Source organism: Typopeltis vanoorti, chromosome 22, assembly GCF_054136105.1.
Source record: "Typopeltis vanoorti isolate ZY-2024b chromosome 22, IOZ_Tvanoo_1.0, whole genome shotgun sequence".
Taxonomy (NCBI): Eukaryota; Metazoa; Arthropoda; class Arachnida; order Uropygi; family Thelyphonidae; genus Typopeltis; species Typopeltis vanoorti.
In genome coordinates, this window is record NC_143570.1 from 71,474,238 (window position 1) to 71,501,784 (window position 27,547).

At 33.7% G+C, this 27,547-nt stretch overlaps 1 long non-coding RNA gene across 1 annotated transcript in view; it reads right to left on the reverse strand.

Moving 5' to 3' along the window:
• The window catches only part of LOC150094483 (uncharacterized), a 550,669-nt gene that overhangs the window by 153,555 nt on the left and 369,567 nt on the right, over positions 1-27,547 (reverse strand). The window contains exon 8 of the long non-coding RNA XR_016550261.1: positions 23,473-23,554. This is a non-coding gene — a long non-coding RNA (uncharacterized LOC150094483). The remainder of the gene's footprint in view (positions 1-23,472; positions 23,555-27,547) is intronic.

Consider the following 27,547-nt stretch of genomic DNA (forward strand, 5'->3'; position numbering starts at 1 on the left):
AATTATTTATTCTAAATTTCATATTACAACAAAACATCTGGAAAATTATATGTGAAACCGAAGAGCAATAGATTATCCAGTTCATAAAACAGCTAGGTGACACATCATTATATCCACGTACAGTATAGACAACGAAATACAACACTGTTACCACTATACTGTAGTAGTAATATGTGGCATTTTTTAGAGGGGGGGGGGGGAGATGGATTTGGAATAAAAATAATAAGAGTAGCGAAATAGCATATGATGATGAAATTTAAATTAAAATTTCAATTTTACACTAGATCCGATCCCATCATATACCACCAATCTTACTAAATTTAAAAAAAAAAAAAAATTATGGAGACAACTGTCGTGTTATATTAAAAAATTTAGCTTTAGAAACCGAAATATTCACCCTGTATATACATATAAATACAAAGACACAATCTGCAATACACACAGTATGCTAAAGTCGTACTCATTTGGTCAACCGTTAATTACGGTCCTGACCTCTGATTAAAGAAAAAAAAAAAAAAAGAGGACTATCTTTGATGTAGCGTTTTTCTCCACAAGAGGAGAGGTGAAGTCAGGATAGTAGTACTAACAGTAGTCCAAATTAGTGCGATATAAGCATATTATGTGCTTTCTAACGTAATTTGTTTCTTTCGGTACGTGTACTCCAGATGACCTCTATGCGAAGTTAGAAACGTTGGTTGATTATTTTCGATATTAAACGGATATTGATAAAAAATGATTTTTTTTTGCTATAACACATTAGTTATCTTCATATTTAAAAAAGAAATCAATGCTGATCGCTGCGTAACTATAATATTTGCTTTGGATCATATTATCCTAAATATAATAATGTAATACTTTAAAATTATTTAAAAATTCTTTAATCAGATTCTTGCAATTGTTTGTGTTGGTTTCATTCTTATCGATAAAGGTAAGTTATTAGAATCTTACTGCGTATTTTAGTCTACTAAAGAAAATATCTTGATTATTCAAGGATTCGTTATCGATTTTTAGTAAAAACAGGCCTATAAACATAAATATCTATAACGTAATATGCTTTGTATTAATATAGATTTGTATAATCATATTCGTATAAAGTCCAAATATTTCTCTTTAATAAGGATCCCGTACAGCACTTCAGGATGCCTGGCAGGAATTTGACTGAAGTTCTGGAAGATAACAAGGAAAATCGTTGACAGGCAGTAATAATGTAAACCTCTCAATTTCCAACACTTACATTACACTCTATATTATCATCAGAAATCTCTAAGGAGTCAAGAATATGACATCAAGGGAGGCCATACATGACCAACACCAGCTGTTATACCTCTCATAAACCTCATTCCCACCAGACGACCTCACCACGTCAGCAGGCAAACTGTTCTACTTACTTCATATTCTGTGAGAGAAAAATTTAACTCAACTTCTTTAACCGTAGAGAAACTTAACTTCCACTCTCTCCTGTCATATAAAAAAGGTCATTAGCCAATATCCTATAACACCCTTTTTAGAAGCTCATAGACTTCTATCATATCGCTCCTCTTTTTCCCGTTTGCCAGTGTCTGCAGTCCAATATACTCTCAATCTGTCCTCATGATCTACATTCCATAATCCTGATATATTTGGAACTCGAAATCTTTGCATCCTTACCACAACTTCTTTATTCATTGAAATCAAGATACCAAATCTCTGCAACATAAATAATCCTGGTGTGCTCGTATCAAGGCCTTGTAAAGAGGCTAAATGACTTCCTTATCATCACAATTATTCTCCGGATTGTATTTGAAGTGTTTGCTATGCAATCTTTGAACATCATCTTCCTACCCACCATAACCCCAAGATCCATAGCATCTTTAGTTTCTCCAAGCATAATCCTACAAATGTGATATGCTGTTAGAAATCTTATCACGCCAGAGTGCATCACTTTATACTTACTAACATTGAAGTCACTTCAATTTGTCATCATTATTTGCTCACAATTCCGGCCTATTCAAAATAATTCCGTAAGTATTACATGTGAGCAGCATCTCTAATTTCCCTCTCAGGAGATGTTCAATTTTTTTGCTGATGATGCAAAGATGTTTGCATCATCAGTAAAAATGATTATACATCTATTGACACGTCCTTCCCAGTATCATTACTGGGAAGGACGTGTCAATCATCTAGGTTACCAGTGTGGTTACTCTGCAACATCTAGGTTGCAGAGTAACCATTGGTTACTCTAGGGATTAACCAATGGTTAATCCCTAGAGTAACCACACTGGTAACCTTAGATGTTGCCGATTTCTAATCCCCATAATACCACTTTCTGATACATTCCCATCAACTACTCTCTTTCAACCTCTCATGCAGTATTCTATCAAATGAGTTAGCAAAGTTGGATAAATTGCCTTTATCCAACCGTTTATCTAACTCAGCCATATTATTATTATAAAATTCACCAAATTGCTCCAATGTGACCTCAATTTGCTAAGCCCACATTGTTAATTGCAAAGTATAGTTCCTCTGCCAGTCGATTTCTGTATGCGAGTTCCTACCAATTTCTATAAAATATTCACCCTCACTCCACAGATAAAAATAGGTCAGTCGGGATACAGCTGAGCTAAAATTATACAAATATGTCAAGGACCAAGGATTTCTGCTGAACCTTCTTGTATCATAAGTACTGATATCCCATCTGTTTCTGCATTCTCTTCCGAGTTATGTGATAGCTCGAGAACCTCCTCCTCGAACACCTTGATCTCTTCATCCAGTGCAGTGGTAGCAATTGACAGATCTCAGCACTCGCTATTTGAACAATGTACTTCTAAACGTATGGCGTACCGTATACGTTCAGTACTGTTATATTAACACATTCATTCTCTCTTTTCTGCTGCTCTTTTGGGTTAACTTAAATTAGTTTTATTTAATACAGCACAAAAGTATTTTGACAGATATAATTTAAGATTTTCGATGGCCATACAACTGCAGTTTCACTTTGCTCTACAATTATGTAAGGAAGACTGTATGGAGAAATTCCTTTTTCTTTTACATATTCTATTCCATAAAAATTATACATTTTGTTTTTGAAACATTTAGAAGATGAGACTTCCATAGTCTGTAATTTTGTCCTCTGTCTCCGACGAGAAAGTGGACGGTATCATCGGTGAGAGCGATTAATTTACTGCGTAGTTTAAGATCACATAAGTCATTGATTATATACTAATCAAAATTGATCCTAGGAGCAATTCTTTGTACATCATAATCTACTATTTGAAAATTGCTACAGGTGTTTATTTTTATAATATCAGATCTATAATTTTTAAACAATTTCTGTTTCTCTTTTTAAAAACTAGTATTACTAGAGCCTTCTTAAAATCCAAAGCAAATTTGCTAACCATTATTAGTTAAAATGCACAAGACTGGTTCTATTATGGGCATGTGATGTTCTTTGACAATGTTGATATTAATGCCATGGTACCCTGAAGTTTTATTTGTTTTAGACAAGTTATAAGTTTCTTTACAACATGCCCTGGAACAGATGCATGCAACTTATCAATGTATACTTAATTTCAATTCCTTTTTAGAGTTCATGGAATGACAAATGATTCGCCAGACGAATATAAAACCAGAAGTACGGTGAGTTATTATTTATCTAACAGATCAATAAAAATTCGGAAAAATAATTTATGCAGCAAAATTTATAATTATACACTAGTTTCATAAATAATGTAATGGAATAAGTTCGAAAAACTAATCAAATATTGCGAAATCAAAGTCGACATGTAAAGCGAAAAGGGAGTTCATCAAATAGAAAATACTTAAGCTAATGTAATAATTACAGCACCTCATCACTGGAAACGTTAAGCGATGACAAACTAAAGATATTCGCAAATCTGCTACATTAAAAATGTCACTAATAACCAAACTAAATCTTACAACGACGGAGTGCTAAAATGAACCAGCAGAAAATAAAGCAAGCATTTTATACCGAGAAGCCATTTCTAACATGAAAAAAGGCAATACTAGAACATCCTGTAGCATAAATGACATTTCCATCAGGGAAACTACGAGTAAAGGAAGAAATTACGCGCCGTTTCACTGTGATCTGCAATCTATAAATTGATTAATAAATCTTTCCAGACAAACTAAAAATGATTGAAAAATAGTGCCAATACACAAAAGTAGCTACTTAAAAAGAAATGGAAGACTACAGACTGACCCCATTACTGAGTGTCTTCTGAAGCCTTTGTGAAATAAATGCAGAGCAGAATGCAAAAAAAAGTACAAAAATTGCCAATGAACAATACGGATTTTTCGAGAGAGAAATCTCCGCAGACTGTAAACAATCTTAAGCAAGATCAATACTGTCTGGCTGAGTGCCTTTACTTGTCCATTTCTTGTCTGATGACTTACTTTTGGGAAAATTAATTCTTAGGGTTTGGGTGGAAAAATATAAGAGGTCGTAATTAGAAAACGCTCAAGAAAGAAATGATTCAGATTAACAGGACAACGCAATTCAACATTTCTATGTAAGAGACCTTTCAAGCATTGTCTGTCCTTGAAGCAGCAATGTTTTATTATATATAATAATGACTCAGTTTTCCACAAGAGAACATATCAACTGAATATATAGGCAATGATATATCATTTTTTCCAAAGATTTTAGAATAGCCATTAAATAAAGAAATACTGTGCTTCAGGTGTCCACCAATGGGCAATTGCTAACAGTATGATTACAAATCTTGATAAGATTAAATGCGTGATTCAAAACAACAAAAAAAAGAACAAAAGACTATATCATCGTTATCTGTTAAATATTAGAATAAACGAGTTATGTTGATAGGTGAAAACAAATAGCATTTCTACTATTATGGATCTATAATATGCAAACTTTGTTCTATCATGTTGCTTAGGTTAGAGAAAACTAACTTTTGTCTGTTGTAAGAATAAAATTCTTACACTCAGTTATACGACTTTATTAGAATTACATAATCCTCTACTATTAACATATCCCATATAAATTAAAGATGCACACTTGACACTAATACATACTCTACGTACATTTGCAGTGCACTGCTAAATACAACCCCAAGTTAATACAGATTTTAAAAAAATGCTACAAGGATTAACTATTTCGTAACCAAACATGAAAACGTATATTGGTGTACAAAGTGTATAGAGTTATATAATACATGACTATATGTGTATATAGTTTATTTATTATAGTTACATGTGTATATTTTATAAATGCAAAATAGGACCATTGATTATTTACTTTTAATAGCATTTTCACTTACCTTCTAACTAATTTTAATTAGTAAACAAAATAAACAAAATTTTCGCTTTCACTACTAGCAAGCAGTGAAAGCGAAACTTATTTATTCACTCCCCTTCGAGCTATTGTGGCAACGATGTGAACTTCATAATTAATATATAAACACTCATTAATATACTCAATTAATATAAACACTCAACTCCTTGTATGCGAGAATTTTTTTGGAATCTCTCCATTCAACATTATATCCGCTTAATAAAAATTTCCAAATTCCACATACAGTACTTGTCTTTCTTTCCACAATAAATTTCAAATCCAAACTGTCCTATATATTTTCCAATCTTTTAAGATAATCTTTAAGGAACTGAGATTATTCTAGCAAATTATTTCTCTACCCACTATCACATCATTGCAGAAGGAAACTTTAATCTTAATATTTTCATCTAAATTAATTTATGAATATGTTAAGCAAGGGTCCTTACCCTAAATCCTGAGGTATTCCTAACGAGGCGACTCTTCGTCAACTCCGGTATTCATATACAGTATACACTAATCAAATACTCCATTCCTTACTAGCCAGGAGGTTCATTCATCACGATTACTGAGGTGCTGGTTATTCGATACGTTTCAATTATTGTCATAACTTTTGTAATATCATAAAAATACTTGGATTAATGTTAGCATTCCTAGCTGAGGAATAAAACCATATACTCCAAGAATGGTGGAAACAAAACTTCCTTTAATAAACTTATTTAAATACAAATTTAATTATTGCTAACTGCCCTAATCTATGTTTAATATATTATTGGATATATCCGAACACAAATTATTTTCTCTGGAAAAATATTGACATTCACGTTGTTATATCTCGCTAGTAGCCACACATTATAATGAATTCAAAATCAATTAACATCTTTAATTTCATCTTAAAATCTGAAAACTTATGTTCAGTTGTAAATAATGTTGGTATGCAAGAAAAAAGTTTTAATTACTTCCTTAATTTTATGAATTTAAATTTATTAATTTCTTAAATCATCATCATCATGCATATCAAGGATTTAGGCCTAGCATGGCCTGTTCTGGCCTTAGAAGTCATCGTTGAATCTCTTAAGAGGACGTCCCGGTTTTTTATTTCCTAATGGCTTGTACTTTAAGGCTTGTTTTGGTAATCTTTCTGTTTTCATTCTTTGAACGTGTTCCATCCATTTATGTTTATATTTTTTAATTTTTCTTAAATAATTTTCATAAAAAAGGATTACGGCATTTCACATTTTTCGCTATGCGTGTAATCTCAGCAAGTTTCAGTGCGTAGAGATTCAACATTTATGCTAAAGGAGCATTTACAGAACAGCGATTAAAAGACAAGAGCATCAAACATGAGGAATTGCACAGAAAAACATGCCATCAATTCATGAATATATGTGTATAAAAACAATATTTTCTGCTGATATATCACATGAAAATAAATATAGAGAAGCTCTATACACCTTAGATGAATAACATAAGATGATATGTTTTTAACTGGGATGTAAAAATAAATCGTTGTACAGCAAACATCGCAAATCCTGACTTCGAGTGTTATCATTACCAACTTCATCATCTTAGGTAAACTTCGATGTATTTGCCTAAGATGATGAATCTCATAGGTTTGATAGAAAAGTACATGGAGATGAAAAAAGTATGTTAAAAAACCACTATTAAACAGCATTTCGTTTAGACATTTACGAACAAAAAAAGAAACATGTCATGACGCGAGCTGAATAAATAGAAGAGACGCACAACTTGGAGGTGAAATATCGCAACACCCATTTTTCTTGTACACGAATGAAGTCAACAGTTCAATTCCGAATTTAAAAGAAGGTCATCTCAGTAAAACGATTTGTTATAATTTATTATTACAAAGACTTTTTGTAACGCTGGATCAAGTATAAAGTAATGTTTATTTGATAGGTCTACATGCTAGGAACACGCGATTGATTTATTATTAATAAGATCTGACATGTTATGCATCGCTGTTCGATGCAAGTGTTATCTACAGTAGGTTACGGAATCAGCATAACGTTTTGTTTAAAATCTTCAAGAATGTGAAATGGTTTTTGTAACTCACTAGGAGAATTTTTTTCACGTTTATAAACAGAAAATGTAAACTGTGAAAAGTTTAGTAAGAAAACTGACGGTCCTTGGGTATAAAAACATTGCTCAAGTAATACAGAAAGTGTGCACTGCCCGCATGCGGTTTATCACATGTGCAACCTGTGGCCTCGCATTCATTTATCAACGTGCAGTACAGCACCTGATATTGAATCTTTTTTTTAAGTCAGCACTCGCCTATATTCCCTAAGGGAAGGAAAATATCGGAAGAAAATCTATTTGGCGCATCACTTTTCTGCGTGCCGTCAACTTCCGCGATCAAAAGTTGCCATCTTGGCTGCAGTATATATCTTGGTTTGTATGGGAACAGAAGTTGCCTGGTGAAAGCGAACAATGACCCCTAGAACAGCACAGATCACATTTCTCGTTCCCTTTCTGATACCCGTGTGTTGGCTCTTTCATCCCAAGGTATCGTGTCTCCCAAAACAGATTTACTTATAACGATCTGCGTTATGTGTGCGTGGAGTTATGAATTTTGCATTCGTGAAGAATTACTATAAGCCTTTTTCTACTCTTTCTGGTATTGAATGCTTTCATTCTGTTGTTTATACATAACTTACCTAACTATAGGTTATACAATTATTCCAATAACGAATATCAAAATGGAACACAAGTACTCTTTTTTTCTTTTTTCCCTGCTGACTGTGATTCAATACCCTATTCTTGCAGTTCGCTGTGATAAATCATCCTTTCCGCATCCCGAGGGAATAACGTAGTCTATGACCTCACATCTTCGATAGCTTGTAACCTCTTTCCCTTTCGATGTGATCATCAATGTACAATATCAGGCTGAGTTACCCCTGAGACTAGTCTGTCTCCATCGTTCGAGAAAATGTGAATTCATCAAAAATATGATACAAGTGAACGTTATTTTTTTGCAAAGAACATTTTCCAGATGTCACTTATTCGATATATTTTTTTACTTAGTCTAAAACAAATATTCATACTTTCAGTTTCGCTGCTTATAATTAAACTTTGTTTTTCTTTTTTGTAACTCCCTCTGCGCGTTAACACAATGAAAGTAATTTACCTATCTCATGGTATTACAGTATTCTATCATTACACGAAATAAAATGCAGACAATAGAATATTCACTTAAAATAATTTTAGCTTTTTCTAATTTCGGAAAACTTCGTGGATAGGTAAAAAATGAATTTTACACAAGAATTTCTCTCAGGAGTGAGTTCTGTTTGCTTGACTTTACTTTTTTTTATCTATTCTTCATGACGTTATGTGAGAAAAGGTGTATGTAGAGACTTTAGACGCTTAATAATTTACTGCGCTGAAGTCTTCATTGAAATGTGAAGAAAGCAACAAACATGTGGTAGGTTTTAACAGAATTATGCTGCTTTGAAACTATCTGCGTTACTAATTAAATTGGTTTTTAGAACCTTCCAATTATAAACTCTGAACAGAGCTTTCGAGGTTGTTTATGCATATTTTCGAAAAAGAAAGAAAAAATGTAATTTCGTTTTGATTGTAAAAACCTTCAAAACTCAGCACGCAATTTCAGATATTAATTAGGCTTACTCAAAATTCATTTAATGTGAAAACAATTAACAAATTTGTTTTTAGGTTTCTATGAAAGAAGAAATTTGTTTATGCCATAAGAGATAGAGAGAGAACTAGGCAGCAAAATATGAAACCTACTTTGAGTGATTTTACATGCCATTAGTTAGGCCAGTTCATTAGAACCAACCAAAACCAAAGAGCCTAACGAACTGCATGTAGAGTGACGTTATGACAGTCTCATGTATTGCTTGCTGCCGAAGCTGGGAGTGAAAAGAACGGCGTGTAAAGTATTATTTTGCTGTATAAAAATAAGTTAGAAAAGAAAATAGCTTAAAAATGCTTAACATAGATTTTAACAATACAAAATCCAGGGAAATGCTAAAATCATTCACTGTTACAACATATTTATTGCATAAATGGTAAAACTATTTATATAACATTTATAATTTTACTATTTAGTTTTATTTATAGTTTTACTATTTACTTTTGTATAAACAGTTGTATAAAAAGTTTTACTAATGTAAAAACACGCATGAATATATTACGCGAAAATCGCTAAACAAAAGTATTAACTATATATAATTCCAGCATATATCCCAACAAATGGCGCACTTCATTCTGTATAACTACAATTTTTTCATATCCAACTGAAAGGCAATACTCCTCCAACAAAACAATAATACCCGTATTATATAAGGCGATGTGGAGACTTAACCGAAAACATCAAGGAATGAATGGACCTTTGTTTATTAAAAGGAGGGTGAAAGGGCAATCTTCCGAATGTTTTGTAATGAACAAAAAAATAGCACATCTACAGTATATTACTAAACATCAGTGGTGAAGGTATTAATTATCACCAACTTCGATTATTTTTAAAACGAAATTGAGACCTAAATCATTTACAAAGAGAGAACTTAACATGTATATTCGATTTAATGTTTTGCGGAAATAAAGGAAGACAAACTATATGAAAAATTTATGTTTGAAACATATGATAAAATTATAAGAACCATTAAACAACAACTACGTTATTCCCTCGGATGCGGAAAGGACGATTTATCACAGTGGATTGATGTTTGTAACTGTCTTTAGGTGAGAGATCACCTAAGACCACCGCCTTGTTTAATGGAGACCTTAGCTTTAAAAAAGTTCCATGTTTGGTCGCTGCAGCAAGATTTCCCGGCCATGTAAAAATCAAAGGAAATACAAAAGTTATAAAAATCTTTAGCCCTCTCATGGAACTAGTGTACTACATGATTGCAACCTTTCCTGAGTGAGAGTCACATAAAATGCATCTAAGTCATTAGTTTTGACGATTATATTATTTTAATATTTGTCATTTTCTTAAAACCGTGCCTAAATAGCTAAAACATTTTTAGCTATTTAGGCACGGTTTTAGTTGTTCCATTAGATCCTACTTTAAAACACAGTCGATGTTTTCTATATTCCGATCTGTTTTCATAACGCTTGTGGTTGCAGATTGTCACGCGGAATTTCTTACAAGAGTTATTCATTTGAGGTGAAGAATCGGCCAATGATTTTTTTTTAAAAGATATACCAAAGAAATCATTTTCGCCTTGTAGATTTTAATGTTTTATGGTGTTATAAACATTATAGCATAATGTTTTATATCAGGTTTAATGCCTCTTTCCTTAGAATCTCTAAGTGTTTTGAATAGTTTTTCTCATGTCATAAACCTTTTCCTTAGAGATATCTGATCATAATATTTCCTATTTAGTCCGAACAAAGCTGACTCTTACCGAAGTTTGTTTTCCATAATAGATCCTTGTCCTCTTGCGTACACTTACATAAATCTTATCTGAACCACAATGTACAGGAATACTAATTTCTTTATGAAGTGTGACGTAGTTCTCATTATAACATTAAAAAACTTTAAAACTTGCAATGGGATATCATATTCATAAATGTTGCACCTGGCCATTTGTAATGTATATGCGATATGAACAAAGATTACTTTTAAAGAATAACAGCCATTAAACAATCATTCATAAGAATGCAAAAAAATAATAATAATAGTAAAGTGAACAGGAAGAGATCACAAACATATGTTGTCCGGAAAATATTGGACTAAAGGAACCCGTTTATCAAACACTCAGAATAATGAAATTGCCGAACTGATTTCGGAGGAGAAATAATGAAATGAAAGCCATGCAAAGAAACAGAGATATATGGGTGAACTATGTACATAGATAAATGAGTAGGCAGAAAATTCTCAAACCCCTCCTTCGACGGTCTCCCTCTCTCGCTTTATGAGAGAGGGAAAAAACTATCCCCGATTGGATTATTTTCATTGAAAAATCAGACTTAAATTAGTTATCACAAAACCTGAACTAGATGTAAAAAGCAATTAATAGTACTAAGCAATTAATAATCAAATAGTACTTCATACTTTCTAAAAGTAATATTTTTCCCAGTCTAAGAGATCGGAACAAAAATAGGTCATTTCACTATTGTTCTGAATAAAATGATTCCAAAAGCAATGTTTATTTGGTGTAAATCAATCTCATAGCAAATGGAACTGAGAAAACGTTATATTTTGATATTGTCGAAGTATGCGTTACTCTACCGATTATTATTTGGAGGATGGTGGAGCATCCTCTCTTACCCTATTCAGCTCAGCTGAAGAAAATCTATACGCAATTTCGTAATCTGAGATGCAGTTTAAGGCTAAATTTCAAGTGTTCTTTCAAAAATATATCTATTTGAAATTGCACTTCTGTTCTCCATTGCAATTTAATAACGCAAGAATATTCTGTAAAATGTCAAAACTTTCCCAGGCATGCACAAAACTATGGAAATAAGAACAGCATACTACACATTTCATCTCTTTATTGGTAAGGTCCATTAATTTGTTTCCCCTTAAAGCGAAAGGTAGTACTCAAGCTAGCTAAATTATCTTCAACAAGAGGGTGAAGTGGAGATAAGAATGAACAGTAACCTAAGAAGGATAGACGCTTTCCTATCGGTCGTATTTACGATTACTGTTTCTCGATCTTCTGACAAGTTGTCATGACAACAAAATTGCACGATGTTAAAACCGTGCAGGTATTATTCAAAAATGATTGAGATTTGTATGCATTTGTGTTCGCTATCTTAAAACTAGGTCACACAAGCTGTATTCATTAGGCAAAGTAAGTATCAATAAGAGCGTTATTATATATTCAAATGATAAATGCTTTCTCCTTTCCTTCATAATAATCATAGTTTTGCTCCGTTTTATTGTTCTGCAAATTGTCTTAGTATTATATCTACGAAATTATAGTCCTACCTTTGTTAGAGCAGTTACATGTTCGTACACGAGACAGAGAGAACCGAAAAGGGTTTCAGAGTATTTGTTGATCCTGTCGTATTATAACGGAATCTGCATTTTAAGAATTAGCGCTAGATGGCTGTACTGCAGTTCGCCAGCGGCCGTATTTTCTGCTGAAAATCTCAACTAAAGCTGGTAAACAATTATTACTGTGGGTGGGCTTAGGATTACATTATTCTGAAACTCCTCTAGAGACGACACATTTTGAAGTTCTAGTTTGAGAAATGAAAATTATCTTCCGTAGCGTAGAATGTGTTGGGACGTTTGTTGTTCATTTCAAGATTAGCTTGTATTATTCAAAATTATATTGCGGTATGTGTTCGTCTTCGATTTCCTCTCAAACAAAAATTGGCAGACGTCAGAGCACATCATATGTGCACCAAGGCCTCCTTCATTCTCAAAAAAAGTTCCAGAGAAACCTTTTTATATGTGATCCTAAATTTTGTGTAAGTGGGTACAATAAGCTTAACTCAAGTAATTGCCTAATTTTCCAACTTCAAAATGTGGAAAAACGTCTGCTGATGACCTCGAACATCCATCGTCCGAATGTGACGAAGATCAATCAATTATCTATAAAAATATCTGCGTCAACGTCGAACGTGAAACATGCTAGAGGAGTGGCACAGTTGAGATTGAGTTTCTTCTGCAGTGATTTCACACTCCATTGTTTGTATTCAAAATGTCGTATCAAAAAGCACAATACTGATTCGCATCATCTTTATTCCTGAGTTCTCACGTAGTGAGTTTTTTTTTTCTTTTCCCAAAATTTCGCATGCTATCAAAGAGTAGATTGCCTATATTAGGCCGATAAAAAAGTCTTGTACAGACTTCCATTACAGACTATCTGTTTACACCAATGATGGAACTGTGTATTAAGTTGTAAGCGTCTTACTGTGAAAGGAGCTGACTGCATGGAACAGCAGATGACGTCCATATCTTAGATGAGCAAAAGTATATAATGGAAAAAAAAACTTGTTCTCGTCTTATATTTCGGAAACAGTAACAGTATTTGTTAAATTTATTCTAGTGAAGCACAGTTCACAATCCGTATTTCTGAGTAACAGAAATTCTTGTGGTCAAACTTACGAGAAACAAGAACAATATTTAGATAAAATAGCATTGAAACACTTAGTAAATAAATTCTAGGTTACTTTCCTCTGCTATTCATATTAAAAAATAAGTTACAAAGAAAACATACGCATTCGAGTGAAAGTACAAATGTAGACCTCGATTAATACAAGCTAAAATCCGTTCATTCACGACGTAAACTACTCCGAACATCAGATATTCCAAATAAAAATATCAAGCAGTAGAAATTCGCCTGTCTATCACCAAGGTTTATTAATGTCAATAACATATGTCTTCACCACTGCATATCAGAATAAATTTTGAATAAATAAACATTTGTCCTAAGGAACTAAAATATCAGTCTTTCTTATTCATGGAACTTAAATCTACTTATGCATACAAGAAAAGCTATGTATTATTCCAACTATACTAATGCGATTTATTAAACTAAAATATTTCTAAGCTCTTCATAAGACTAAAATTATGAACCATTAGGAATAGCTTACTATATATTTTTATAAATAATCGAAAACCGAAGAACCACCATTAGTTGTAATAATTACATATTTACGATGATCTATCTGAAAAGACCGCATGACGATTATCACCACAAACGCCTTCCCAAAACAAGCGTATTCTTCCAAATGAAGAATCATTGCTTTAAAAAATATATTGTTTTCGACTTAGAGATCAACACTATAGTCAGGTATTTCTAAATCCAATTTAAAAGTTCATTCACTAAAATAAGCCAGAATCATCAGGAATCTTTTCATGTGACTCCCACTCACAAAAGGTCGTATTATTTGTTGTATTTAAACCGAATATGGAACTTTTGGAGGCAAAGTTCAGTCTCCAATAACATAGAAATGTTAATATAATTACTTCCTATAATCATTTCAACAGTTAATATATTTTTCTTTTCTTTTTTTTTGGACATGCTGTCCAGTATCTAATTGACGTTCCTCTTTGGCCGGAAAGACCTTGGTTGGAATCAAGTATACAATCTTTTATGGCTTTTCAAACTAGGAGAATGAGTTCGTTCATCTCAAACGAAGGTGGGAGGGTTTTTCCTACAAGAAACTCGCGTTTTACATCTGCAAAACGAATAAACCGGCCAGAAGAATCCCACTGTGGGCATGAATATTTGGTATCCAAACCAGGTTTCCGGACAAGGTAAAAATAAATTAAAAATACAAACAAAATGTATAAAATTGATAAAAAAAAATAATAGAAAACCAAAATCCTTATCTAACTTCACTGTACCAAATATACTATAGGTTGCAAATAACCTTTTGTGGGTGGGGACAACATAAAAAAGAATACATGCTATTGACAGCATAATGTTAACATTGCCATCGATGCTTCTTCTGCTTAATTCCAAACAACCGCTACCACAAAATTTTTCTCGAACCTTATTTAAGACCAAAATTATACAGAACAATTATTTTCGAATTTAAGATAAACTAAAATTATACTTCATAAATGGATACATTTATACATATTGTACTTGCACTATTTTTGCCAAAGTTTTATAACCACCTAAATCTAGTCTTTCATCTACCGTTATTGAAGTCCGTTTATACCACTGTGAGTGCATAATCAAATCTTGCAAATATTTTAAATTAATAATATCTGCATATTAAGTACATGGTAACAAATTATATCAGATATATAATAACTTCTTCAGACAAGCAAGACTAAAGGCACGTTAATTGTTATAATCACCGAGAAAAGGTTGGTCGATTGATAGAGCGTCTGCTGCTAATGGCTTGCAAAAATTTAAACAAGTTTGATCGCGGTTAGTAGTTGGAAGGGTTACAATCGTTCGATGCTGTTGGCACATTCTCCCTTGATGAGTCTTTGGACTCCCTGGAAGTATCACATAATAATAATAACAAAAAAGTGAGGATTATTGCAAGTCAGTCAAATTTTGAGGTATTTTGTTGAAAGGCAGTGTAGTAGAATTAGTATTCGTTAAATACTACCTCTCTGTGTTTTTATACTACTTTACATTTTTCATTTTTTTTTTTTTTAGATTTTCAGTTGCAACTACTTCAGAAAGAAATTCGAGCTAAGGAAATTGACTCAAAAACGTTGATCTCTACCAAACATTAATTTCCTTCTGTAGTAGTCTGTAGTCCGAGTATTTTTATAATTTCTTATTGTGTTTGTTCCGCACCAATGAAGAGACTTGAAAACCATAAGAAACGAATGGTGTTTAGTAAAGATGTAGTGCCTTCTAGAGATACAGAAGCTTGGATCAATTTGTAAAAAAATCTGTAAAATAATAACATTAAAATGCATGATTATATTATGCTTAGACATTATTTCTAGTTATATTGTGATCAAATATTAAAATAGTTCCTTGAAGAAATAGTTTCTACGTGCTATGAAATATACCATTACCTGTAAACTGTACTTGTTTCACCATTTTTAAAGCAGATTTTCCTAAATGTTGACACTTAGGAAACTGTCTTTACTCTGAGAAAGCACTTAAGATGGCTTCAGACGGAAATTCGTGTCTGGTAGAGATCAGAGTTTCTAGATTAATTTCCTTAACTTGAAGTTCGTTTATAATTAGTTTTCGAACATGCTCGTACGCTTCAATTCAAGTAACAGGCTTAATATGTAGTGAACGACGAATAGCTTATCCTTGTATCACGGGATACACTGGAACTACGAGAATAGAGATAGTGGCCTAATGCTATCAAAATTATATTTATGAGAGCCACTGACTTGCTCGTAACAAGCCATTGCGACTATTTCTATTTCCTAGTTGATTCTTATAAAAACAAGACATTATAAAAATGCATAATGAGATGGTTTCATGTTTGAGTTTCTTTTTCATACGAAAGCGACTCTATATACTTGGCGAACGCCTACAAACAAACCATCACAAGCATTCCAGAGAGAAGCTAAACTTCCATCAGCCAAGAAAAGAATCCTGAAATGTTTCATTGTAATGAACATTTTTATCAGTGACAAAGTTTTTGCACGATGGAAATCTCATTCTCGAGGAATGAGATTAACAAGATGTGGCACGCTAAATTTATTGGGTAAAATAGCTGTAACATAGCCCAGCTACATACTACGTCTTTACCTTGTTTACTAAAGCGCGCACCACTTGGTTAAAAATGGATATTGAATGTGCACCGGAATATCGGCAGAAGACGGTATCGAGGCGTCGCATGAAGGATTACTTCGGGAGAACACGAAATTAATTTCGCTGAAGGTACTGTAAGGTAATTAAAGTGGCTTTCTCCAGTGCTCGTCAGAAAATATCCAAGTATCCTTGGCGAGCTGTAAACTGAATTGGGTAAGAACGTCTATTCGTCATAATTGTAGAAATTACAACATATGATAGAAAGAAGCTCTTAACAAAAACAGTTGTTTATTAGATTTTCGATAAACAAATCCAAACGCATAACGGAATGCCAATAAAAACAAGTCAGTAGCTCGGAGAGTCTTGTTAAAACTTGTCACATTTTACTTTACTTAAACTGACTGCACTAAGCAGATTGTGTATCTCTTCATTATGATCCTTAAATGATGTTAAAAAGAAATCAAAAATTTTAATGTTGGATGTGGAGCTTCTGGCTAGGAGATATAATGACTATTCATCCAGTTTGAGATACCATTAATCTCCTAAGTAATTTTATATAAATATAGCCACGTATTGATAGAATAGAGAATTGACAATTAGAAGAGTAATTTGCTTGGATTGTTTTCATTGGTTGCAATGAGAAAAAAAAATACCGAAAAGAATCATCGAAAAGTTCACGAAAGACCTATCAAAAAGGTAATTAAAAATGCCGAAATTATAATTTACCAAACGATAATTAATATGTCAAACTTCAGAAACTTTAAATTGATTCGGAAGGGAATTACTGGGATGAAGCTAATAATAATATAAATTAAATGTAAAATTCTCAGTATATCCTAATAAAGTTCTTGGTACACATCAGGAATTTGATGACAGGTGAACTATTCCTCAAAAGAATTAAATTAAAACAGGCTAATCAATAAAAGACATAATATGCAGATCGCCAAAACATAATAAAAATTCTCAGTTCATCAAGAAAATATCTTCCAAAAACGGAAGGTAAAACTCTTAAAAATCACTTAATCAAAAAAGAACCTAATAAAGTGAACTAAGTTGTTAATAAAAAGTCTGCATTTATATCAAAGGCAGGAGAGTGCATCTATGACGCATTTCATGGGCAGAAAAAGTTCATGGTTTTAACAGAATATCGCTGTGTCCGATATTACACAAAACTACAGTGGACACGATGTACAGTCAGTCCTCGACTTTCCGAAAATCACCTCATCCCTGTAACTCATGGACCGAAATGTTATTGCCACCTTCAAGCCATATTATTTAAGAATTTTTTCCCCGATCTCAGTAACAGCAATAGCTTGGGAAAATATTTCTCAAATAATGTGCCTTGGAGGCAGCAGCAACATTCTGGTCATAGCGACGAGGTGTTATTCGGTGAACTTTAGTAGTGCTACCAAACTAAAGAACTGGAATTGGATGTGGACAATGTGCAAAGCACTTTGTGGACGCTGTGGAAGAAGAAAAGCTCTCAAATGAAAAGTGCTAGAAGCAGAAAACATTGTAGGAGAGAGAAGAAAGGAGGATAACAAGAAGTCGTGCCCTGCCTTAAAAAAAAATTCCCCAAACACTTAAAGTGCCAGAAGAATTCTCCTCTCAACAAGGCAGTTCAGTTGTGTGAGTAAATGGGCCTAACGTGGAAATTTATTAAAGTACACAGAATTATGCAAATTGTATTAGCTTGCTACCAAGAAAGGTATGCACAAAAGAAAGGGTAAACGGTGCATACAAAGCTGGACTTATTTAAAAAATTTTAAAAAGGTCCACTTCTACTGTCACCTCACACACTGACCATGAGTCTGGACTTTCCACAATTAATGCATTTGGTGACCCCAATTCTCAAAACGCTTGGTTGCAGTACCTGAATTTGAAATATTTCTTGATAACCTAGCCTTCCCTGCATTGTCCAATGAATCGTTAATGAAGCAGTTTTGATTAATAAAAGCAAGAGAAGGAATTCGTATACGCAGGTAAACCAATTCATGGTTCTATCTGCTGCTAATTTTATTTTCAGTTTTGAGTATCTGAAGCTGTATTTTCGCTTAAGGTCTGGTCCAGTTCTCTACTTACTATTTTGTGCGATACCAAACTAAACAGGGATATGCCTCGTCGTGGAAAAATGAAATAATAGTAAGATTCTTCCTTTCTTTACATACTCAATATCCCATATTTCTTTTATCCAATGAGAAAATAAGGTAGGCATGAAAGCAAAACACTCCTATTTTGTACAGCAATCTCTTGATTAGTGCGTCATTTTTTTCGATACCCAAATTCGATTAGTTCTCCTCTAAAATTCGATTAATGCGCCTATATACATATTAAAAATAAATGTTACAGATTTTAAAAATTTTTGATCTATACATTTTTATGGCTAACTGTTTAAAAAATCACTCACCAGGATGAAATAATTTAGTTACGATTTGAAACATTTTACGAAGTTATTTTTTTAATCGCATACTACACTATGTTCCAAATTTACCGCCAAAATTTATGTTGTCTGCTTTATATGGCATTTTGCTGATCATATCCCCTGCAAATGTTTCCTTACTTTTTTATTTTAAATTATTTTCCTAACCTTTAATCAAGAGTAAAAGAATTAGTGAGCAAAACATAGAAGTGGAAAAATGAAAAAAAAACTCTCATTGGAAGAAAAACTTGAAATAATAAAGAAAATGAACAAGGCGAGTCCAGAGCAGAGATAGGACAAGAACACAAAAATGTGTGAATCAACTGCTGAATACAAAGAGAAAGGTAAGGCTGCTTCAAGTTCATCATGCATGCACTCGGAATCAAAGTATTATAATGATTGAATTAGAGAGACTTCTTTTTTACATGGATCGAAGATTATAACCAAAAACGGATCCCGCTAAACACTGGCCTTATTAAATCAAAATCAGTGTCTCTTTGTAACCTGGAAAGAAAGGGCTATCAATGATGGAAAAAAAGAAGAATTCCACGTTAGTGTTGGGTGATTTGAGCATTTCAAAAAGGGAAATAACTTACATAATGTTCTAATCACAGGAGAAGCTACAAGTGCAGATAAGGAGATATCCAGAGATTTTGAAGAAAATTGTGTCAGAAGGAGGGACTATCGTGATCAACAAATATTTAATGCCGATGAAGCCGGCCTTTTTTTTTTTTTTTTGGAAGCGAATGCCTTCCAAGACTTTTCTGGCCAGATCCGAGAAATCTCAGCCTGGTTATAAAGTCGAATGAAATTACTGCTAGAAATATGCGAGCCGTTTGGAAGCACATTCTTCCACATTGTGCAAATGATTTTAGAGGATTTTCAAATGAATATAAGTTAATTAAATCTCATTCTGAGAAGCTGAGTGATTCTGATCTGCTAAATTTAGATGCACAGCGGGAAGATCCTGAAGAATATGAAGAAAATTTAATCACTGACAAGCGCAAAGAGATTTCACAGAAACAATTTGAAAATAGTTTTCGCACAATCAAATTTTTTAAGCATCAATGCTTAGAAACTGATCCTGGAAACAGAAGAGGCAATAAGGCCAAATTTTAGTTGTATGAAAAAAAGAAACAGAATGCCGCCAAACTACGTTAGCTCAATTCTTTGTTAAGAAGCAGAATAATAAATTTATATTTTGAATATGCTTTATTGTGTTTCAGCTTCATGGTTTTTCTTTAACTAGGCCTGAGACATACTCTAATTCTCTTATAAAAAAAATCAAGGGTCAAAAAATAAATATGAGGAACGAATTATACTTTTTTCCATAGGTTCGATTATATTCGATTAGTGCGTTTTCGATTAATGCGCCTGTTTTAAAGAACGCATTAGGCGCACTAATCGAGGGATTGCTGTAATTTCTATCTGAGCCTTAAAACATCATGTAAAACGAAATCAAGCAGGTATAGTTAAGAAAAAACAATTCTGTATCCTTCGAAACAAAAAAGGGTAAATAATATCCGAAAAGGATGGCAAATTACAAGAATGGGTGAAATACATAGAAGAACTCTTCACTGATAACAGCCAGAACCCAGAAAATACTTATGGACATATGGAAGGTCCACATTCGAAGGTCAGGGGTAGAATGTGCACTAAACTCAGCTGAAAATGGCAAAGCCTTATGCCCGGATAGAATACTAGCAGAAATAGTAAAGTTATTAGAAGGTGACAACATTAATATATTAGTAAAGCTATTTAATAAGATCTACAATACAGGCATAAATTCTCAAGACTGGTTACAGTCGACCTTCATCATGCTACCCAAAATAGCAAATGCGAAAACTTGTACTGATTATAGATGATCAGCCTAATGAGTCAAGTTCTCAAAATGTTTCTGAAACAAATTAAAAAAAAAAAGAATATACCGAATTGGCTATCACCATCAGTGATAGCCAATTCGGCTTTAGAAACGGTTTGGGAACAAGAGAGGCTCTTTTCTTTTCTCAGATCTTATTCCAAAAATGTATTGACCAAAACAAGGAAATATTCATCGACTTCGAGAAAGCATTTGACGAAGTCCAACATGCTAAAATGATTGCACTATTAAAAAAAAACTGGATTAGATGGTGAAGACATCGGGATTATTGAAAACTTATATTGGAACCAAAAGGCATCTGTTCAAGTTGATGACATTATTACAGAGTCCATTAACATCAAACGAGGAGTAAGGCAAGGATGTGTGCTGTCACCTGTTCTTTTTCACATATGCTCAGAAGCCATATTTCAAAAAGTCTTGAAAGGAAGAAAGGAAGGGATTAATGTAAATGGTGAAATCATCAGAAACATTCAATATGCTGATGACACAGCTCTCCTAGCTGATAATACCCAGGATCTTCAAAATCTTCTGGAACTAGTGAATGAATAGAGTAAAAAAATGGGATTAAAAAGAAATAACACCAAGAAACTAATATAAGCAAGAAAGCAATTCTTAATTCAGCACTTTATTTAAATGGAAAACAAATAGAAAGAGTGGCAAAGTTTAAATATCTCGGATGCTGGTTAAATGAAGATTGCGATCCAGAAATGGAAATAAAAATTAGAATTGAAATGGCAAGAAAATATTTTCTCTTGATAAAATCAACATTGTGTAACTGCAGTTTAAATTTTGAGCTTAAAGTACGCATGGTTAAATGCTATGTATGGTCTGTAATGCTGTACGGTGCAGAAACTTGGACCTTGAAGACAACATCAATAAAAAGACCTGAAGCCTTTGAGATGTGGTTATACAGACGAATGTCAAAAATCCCATGGACAGCAAAAATCATCCATTCACGAAGTACTGGAACAAATGGGGAAATCACGTGAACCTTTAGATACATCATAAAAATAAGTAAAACTGCATATCTTGGTCACCTACTTCGTAATGAAAAATATAAGATATTCAATTGATTATAAAAGGGAAGATAAATGGAAGAAGAGGACAAGGTAGACGAAGAAAATCTTGGCTAGCAGACATCAGACGGTGGACTGGCATGGCTGAGAATCTCTCAAAATTTGACAAGGTGGTCGACGACCTCCGATAGGAGATGGCACTCGACGAAGAAGAAAACGAAATCACTCATTTCTTTTTACGAATACTTTAAAAAATATCAAGAAGGAATAGTAAGCCACCACTCTTGATTACAAGTAATCTGTAGTTTACTTATTAAAATCTCAAGAAGGGAAAAGGGTCAGAAATTCGATTCTATTTTAAAATCAGCAGCGCTTGTTCTCGAAAACATTTCAGAAATGGGAATATAATGCGCTGCGATTTCTATTACCCGAAACTTCCCTTTAGCATCACAAACGCCTACAAAAGGAGGAAAGAAGTCCGCTTGCTTTATATACAAAAACTGCTACTTATTTGGAAATGATAAGCGTCTACAACAGAGGCTTGTTTTCAAATTTATCGATGAGTGAAAAAACGATCTTGCTCATAGTTATCTATCAGTCTCTGTTGTCTATTATTGTGTATGGTACCGAGTAATAATCAGTGAACAAAACGAAAAGCTTTCTGGAAGTGATCTGCCGTTCACCATAAAATTCAAACCAGTCATGTTCTCCTAGTGACTTGTTATTCGCTGTAGAATCATGGTCTAATTTGAAGCGAACAAAATGCACCACTTTAATTGAATTGTGTGCCATTATGAAACCTCAGTTCATCTGTGTAAACTTTGTTCTCGCAGTATCTTAACTTATAAATCTAGTGAAACGAGCTTAAGTTTATGCAAGCATATCGCTGCTGCGATGAGGTTTTTTCCGCTGTCAAGTCATTCTGATAATTCCTACAGTAAAACTGATCGACTGTTTCAAAGATTTTTTGTACGAAAATTTAAGAGCTACTTCTAAATAAGATTTCAGTTTTAATTTATTATTACAAAATTGGCGAACATTTATAGGATTTTTTTCTCTTATTCGAATATCTAAATCAAAAACAAAACAAAAAAAAATTATACGCTTCACATCATCTTTGCTGTTTATTTTGAACATGATTTATATATCATTTCCGATACTGAGATTAAAAAAAATCAAATGGGATCCTTAATATCCTATTAGCACGTATAGCCCTGAGGTACAACAGTGACAAGTAGGTTTATTTTTGACAAGTTATCATTTTGTAGCTTTTAACGAATCCAAGAATACATTGTTCGCCTAACACGATTTTGGATAAGAATGTCGCATATCCAATCGCTTTTAACTTGAAATCCAGTTTATCAAAATCCAAAAATATTACACATTATTGCCATACGTGATGGAATAATATACGGAACGACTGCCCAGATTTTGAGAAAAAAAAAACAAAACTGGTCGATATAAGAGTCACTTTGCTTACTTTCTGTACCATTACATGATTATTGAGACTTGAAGCCTGAAAACAATTATACGTTTGGTTCCTGGATTACTCAACTCTTAGCACACCAAATCACCTAATATAGGAAACACGTAGGTGGATGTGATTCCCACACACGTGATTTGTATACTAATCGAGATGAGCCAATGCGGTGTTCTGAGTTTATTCTTAATGAAAACCAACGGTTCTAAACATCTTCCATGTTACCCAAAATAAGAAGAAATAGTAAAAGGGAATATACCCGGACTCCTGGACAACGTTCATGTCTTAACTACATAATTCCGAATGCTTTCATTTTCTCAAGCCATCGATCACCATGAAACCTATAATTAAAAACAAATAATTTTGGCTTGCTTATTTGAGATAAGATTTACAAAGTCATATATTTGTTATATTATTATATAATATATATATACTTGAATTTTTATCAATCTAACTTTTATAATGGTCTACCATCACATAAGTCTTTTAGACTTCCTTGTTCATTAATTAGAATTAAGTATTAATCATGTACATCAGGCATATTGTACACGTTAAATCCTACTATATATTGCACAAGTGTTGCCTAGCAAGCTACATTTTTCAACAAATCACAATACGTTGTTTGCTATGCGCGCTTAATATTGCATATGGCGATCCATTCTACATGCAGGAAACGTTACGCTAGTTAATTATTTGCATATAAGAGCGTGAATGAATATTTCATTCGTTTTTAAGTCTTCCTCCCAAAATGTTAATCCTAGCGATTTTAGATGGCTTACCCTATCGCTATTAATACTGCATCCTCTGAACTGTGTCGCGACAGAAGAATCAAATGGCACTTTACACTAATGAATAACTGTTTATCTAAACAGACTATTCTGGAAATGGGCTAATTTACTACAAAGACTGCGGCAATAGAATCACAGCGCTGTAATATATATCGAGTTATTTGTATAAACGTGAGTATATACTTGAATACAAATACAATTAGTTCATTTACACGATGTTGGATAAATCACATTTTTTGACTTTTCCAAAACATTTATTGAATATTTAATACGATTTAGTTTGGACAAGAACAGACTTATCCCAAATAAAGAAAACAAATTCAGTATTCTTCTCATTCTAGTAACTGCTCTAAGCTAACTAATGTGGCAGGTCGAAAAATGTGCATTCAACATGGTAAGGTAATACAGACTTAATATTAAACACAGAATAATCATTTCATTGAATATAATTCTTTCAAGGAATTCACCCATTTTGTCAAGGTAATATCTCTTCCGGGTTCTATCTAGCATATGGCTTGATGGCAAGCGAAACCTTGCGCGCGTAAGCACGATGTTGGGCCAACACTACTTTGTGTCTCTGACCTTGATGTAGTTTGACCATGTGTGCAATATCATAAAAATTGACATACTGGGGATACTTCTGGACATCAGTATTTATTCCAGAAGTGGTCTCGAGAATCAATTCAGTTCCACATGTTGGCCGAATTTCCCAAATCTCCCCCAAATTTTCCGAGAGACACCACAATGGCCCGAATCCTAAGAACGAGATTGGTAACCGAAAATCTGCAGACCGCTATCTCAGAATTAGAGTAGTTCAGGAAATGGCGCTTCGACGTCAACGCAGACAAGAGTGCCGCTATCCTCTTTATGAGGAAATGGGCACATCTCAAAGAAATCTCTAACTGCTCTTATACAAAACGATAATCAGAACTATACTGACGTATGGTTTGCCAAGCTGGGGACAGACGGAGGACTCGAACTTTAAAAAAAAATACAAATCATGCAAAATAAGTGCATCCACGTGGCGTTCAACGTTCCTTGAGGAATACACAGGAAGTCGATATCCAAGATATTGCAGCCTTCCAATGCAACGGCTGCAAACTCTTTTGCAAATGCTGCCATCCACTCTAGCCCATTAATCAGCTAGGCAGTGGACTACAACCATGTCTTCTAGACACAAACAACCTAAAACCGCACTGTGCGGATAAAAATGAAATACACTGCTAATCAGCTCACCATATGCGAGTCAAGTGCTCACAATATAAACTTAATTTGTATTTTTTTTTGTTTCAGAAACCAATAAAGGGGCGAAGAACCAAAAGGTTCATGTTGCCAAAAGTTAACCTCTTCTCGTTAACCTCTTTCTCCATCCTTCACTAAGAGCAGATCAATCCCTATGCACCTTATTTCCCAATTAAAAATGTTTCCTTTCTTTTCTGCCTTTATCTTGCTTAAAATATGCTCTACGTCCTAATAATGGCCACAGAAACGGAAGACAAATACAAGCAATACATTCATATAGAAAATTGCAGTAGGCCTGTTGCCTATTTTGCGCTGTGGCAACTCATTTTTATGTGGCTCCTAAGCACAATACCTTATTTGTAAACCTATAGTGCTTTTGTACCGTCGGTGGGGAAAAAAAAGATTTTTTTTCTACTTTTTAATCATATATATGTATTTCGTATCATATATATTAATAAATTAATTGCAATGCTGAAACGAACTTCACATGTAAAGATAAGGTTGTCATTTTGCCTCTTTACAAGGCCTTGATTGGACGTCAGTTAGACTATTGTGCGCAGAGCTGGTCTCCGTTGCGATTCTGATACAGTGTAGAGTGCAAAGAAAGGAATGTGTTATAAATGATATCAGTATTGGGGGATATTGATTAAAGAGACAGATTGAGAATTTGTAGAACCCTTTCAAAAGTTTGTAAGTCTCATACAGGATTTCAATTGATGGAATATTTCATTTTACGAAGCGGGGAAAGGCCAAGAGGAGATCCTTGGAAGCTGATAATGAATGCCACTAAGAAGGGGACCTGGGGCTAGAATTTTCTCTCGGAGTGGTGCGTAATCGGAATGGATTACCATTGGATGTTGTGTTTGCAATCTGTGTGAATGAATTTAAGGACAAGTATGATAGCAGGTGCGTGCAGTATGTGGCCTCATTCGATGATCCCCTGACTCCCAGGAGATCTCTCTTAATTAATAATAATAATAATATATTTGTATTTTTTCATTCATTGTGTACATAGGCTGGAAACCCTGCTCTAGATACCGAACATGGACCATTTTCAAGCCTTTGAAAAACGGGACGGTGGTATACGATTAAATTCATCTCCCACCTAAAAGGTTGCTCTAAACATACATGGCCGCTTAATTACTTATAACGTCGAAATGGTTTGTGAGAATAGTGGCAGTACACTAATGAGTGTACGTCCGTATAAATATTCTCTACAACTCTCTCTCATTTAAGAATATGTGAATTAATTTTGGACATATTGTGCTTAATGAGTTCCCACATTAAATAACCACACTGATTCAGATCAGTTAAGAACAATGTCCATGTTCTTCCAACTGAAAAGTGTGATCACGGCTACTTACAAAATGTTTAATTACTTTATGTGAAAAGCTTACAATAAATAAAAATAGTGAAACTCTGCAGTTAGTGCTCGCCAACCACTCATGCTGCTGAAATTAGCAAGCGAATACAATAGTGTCGTCTCATTTTGCTTAAATTGTAGTTCTCTACATCGCATCTAATCTTTGTGTATTTGTAAATTTTATTATATAGAAAAATGTTGCAAACATCGCACAGACATTTCGTAAATACTTCGTGAACTATTCATTTTTACAAACTTCAACATACCTTTGGTTATGATTGTAGATGCCAAACACCTAGGTTGTCGTTCCGCTGAATGTCAATAAAGCTGCAATATTTTAAATGAGTTAAAATACATGCACATTTATTGAAGCTCATTCCACTGAAACCATACTCATTATGGTGAAATACGTATTATAGGCCACCAGCTCTTCTTAATGTGCTATTTACGGTTCATATTGGAACTCTGTACTTTCCAATATAAAATAATTTCCTAAAACCATTTTGTAACCAGAGCCTTTGTGATATATAGAAGGTGCATTATTATTTTAATGGTCGTCGCGTAAGTTTCACAGAGCCTCCACAATGTAGACAATACTGGTACCAATTCATTGTATGAAGGACCTAGAGATGTCACACAAACTGAATAAAAGTTCGGCAATAGGGACTGACTGGACATCAGCATTGATGCTAAAGTGTCCAGCTGAACTGGCAATGTCTCAGAACAGGGAAGATTCGACATGAGTGGAAAGTATGTATGTATGGAAATCCCATTGCACAAGGGTGGTACAAAGACTGATATGTCCAACTATCGACCTATCAGTATCTCAGAAGTGGTGAAGATTTGGGAAAAGTTGGTCATTGCTCGCATACAGAAATGAATTGGCAGAGAGAGAAACTATACACTGCAATGAAAGAAGTCAACGGACACTACATTGTGCG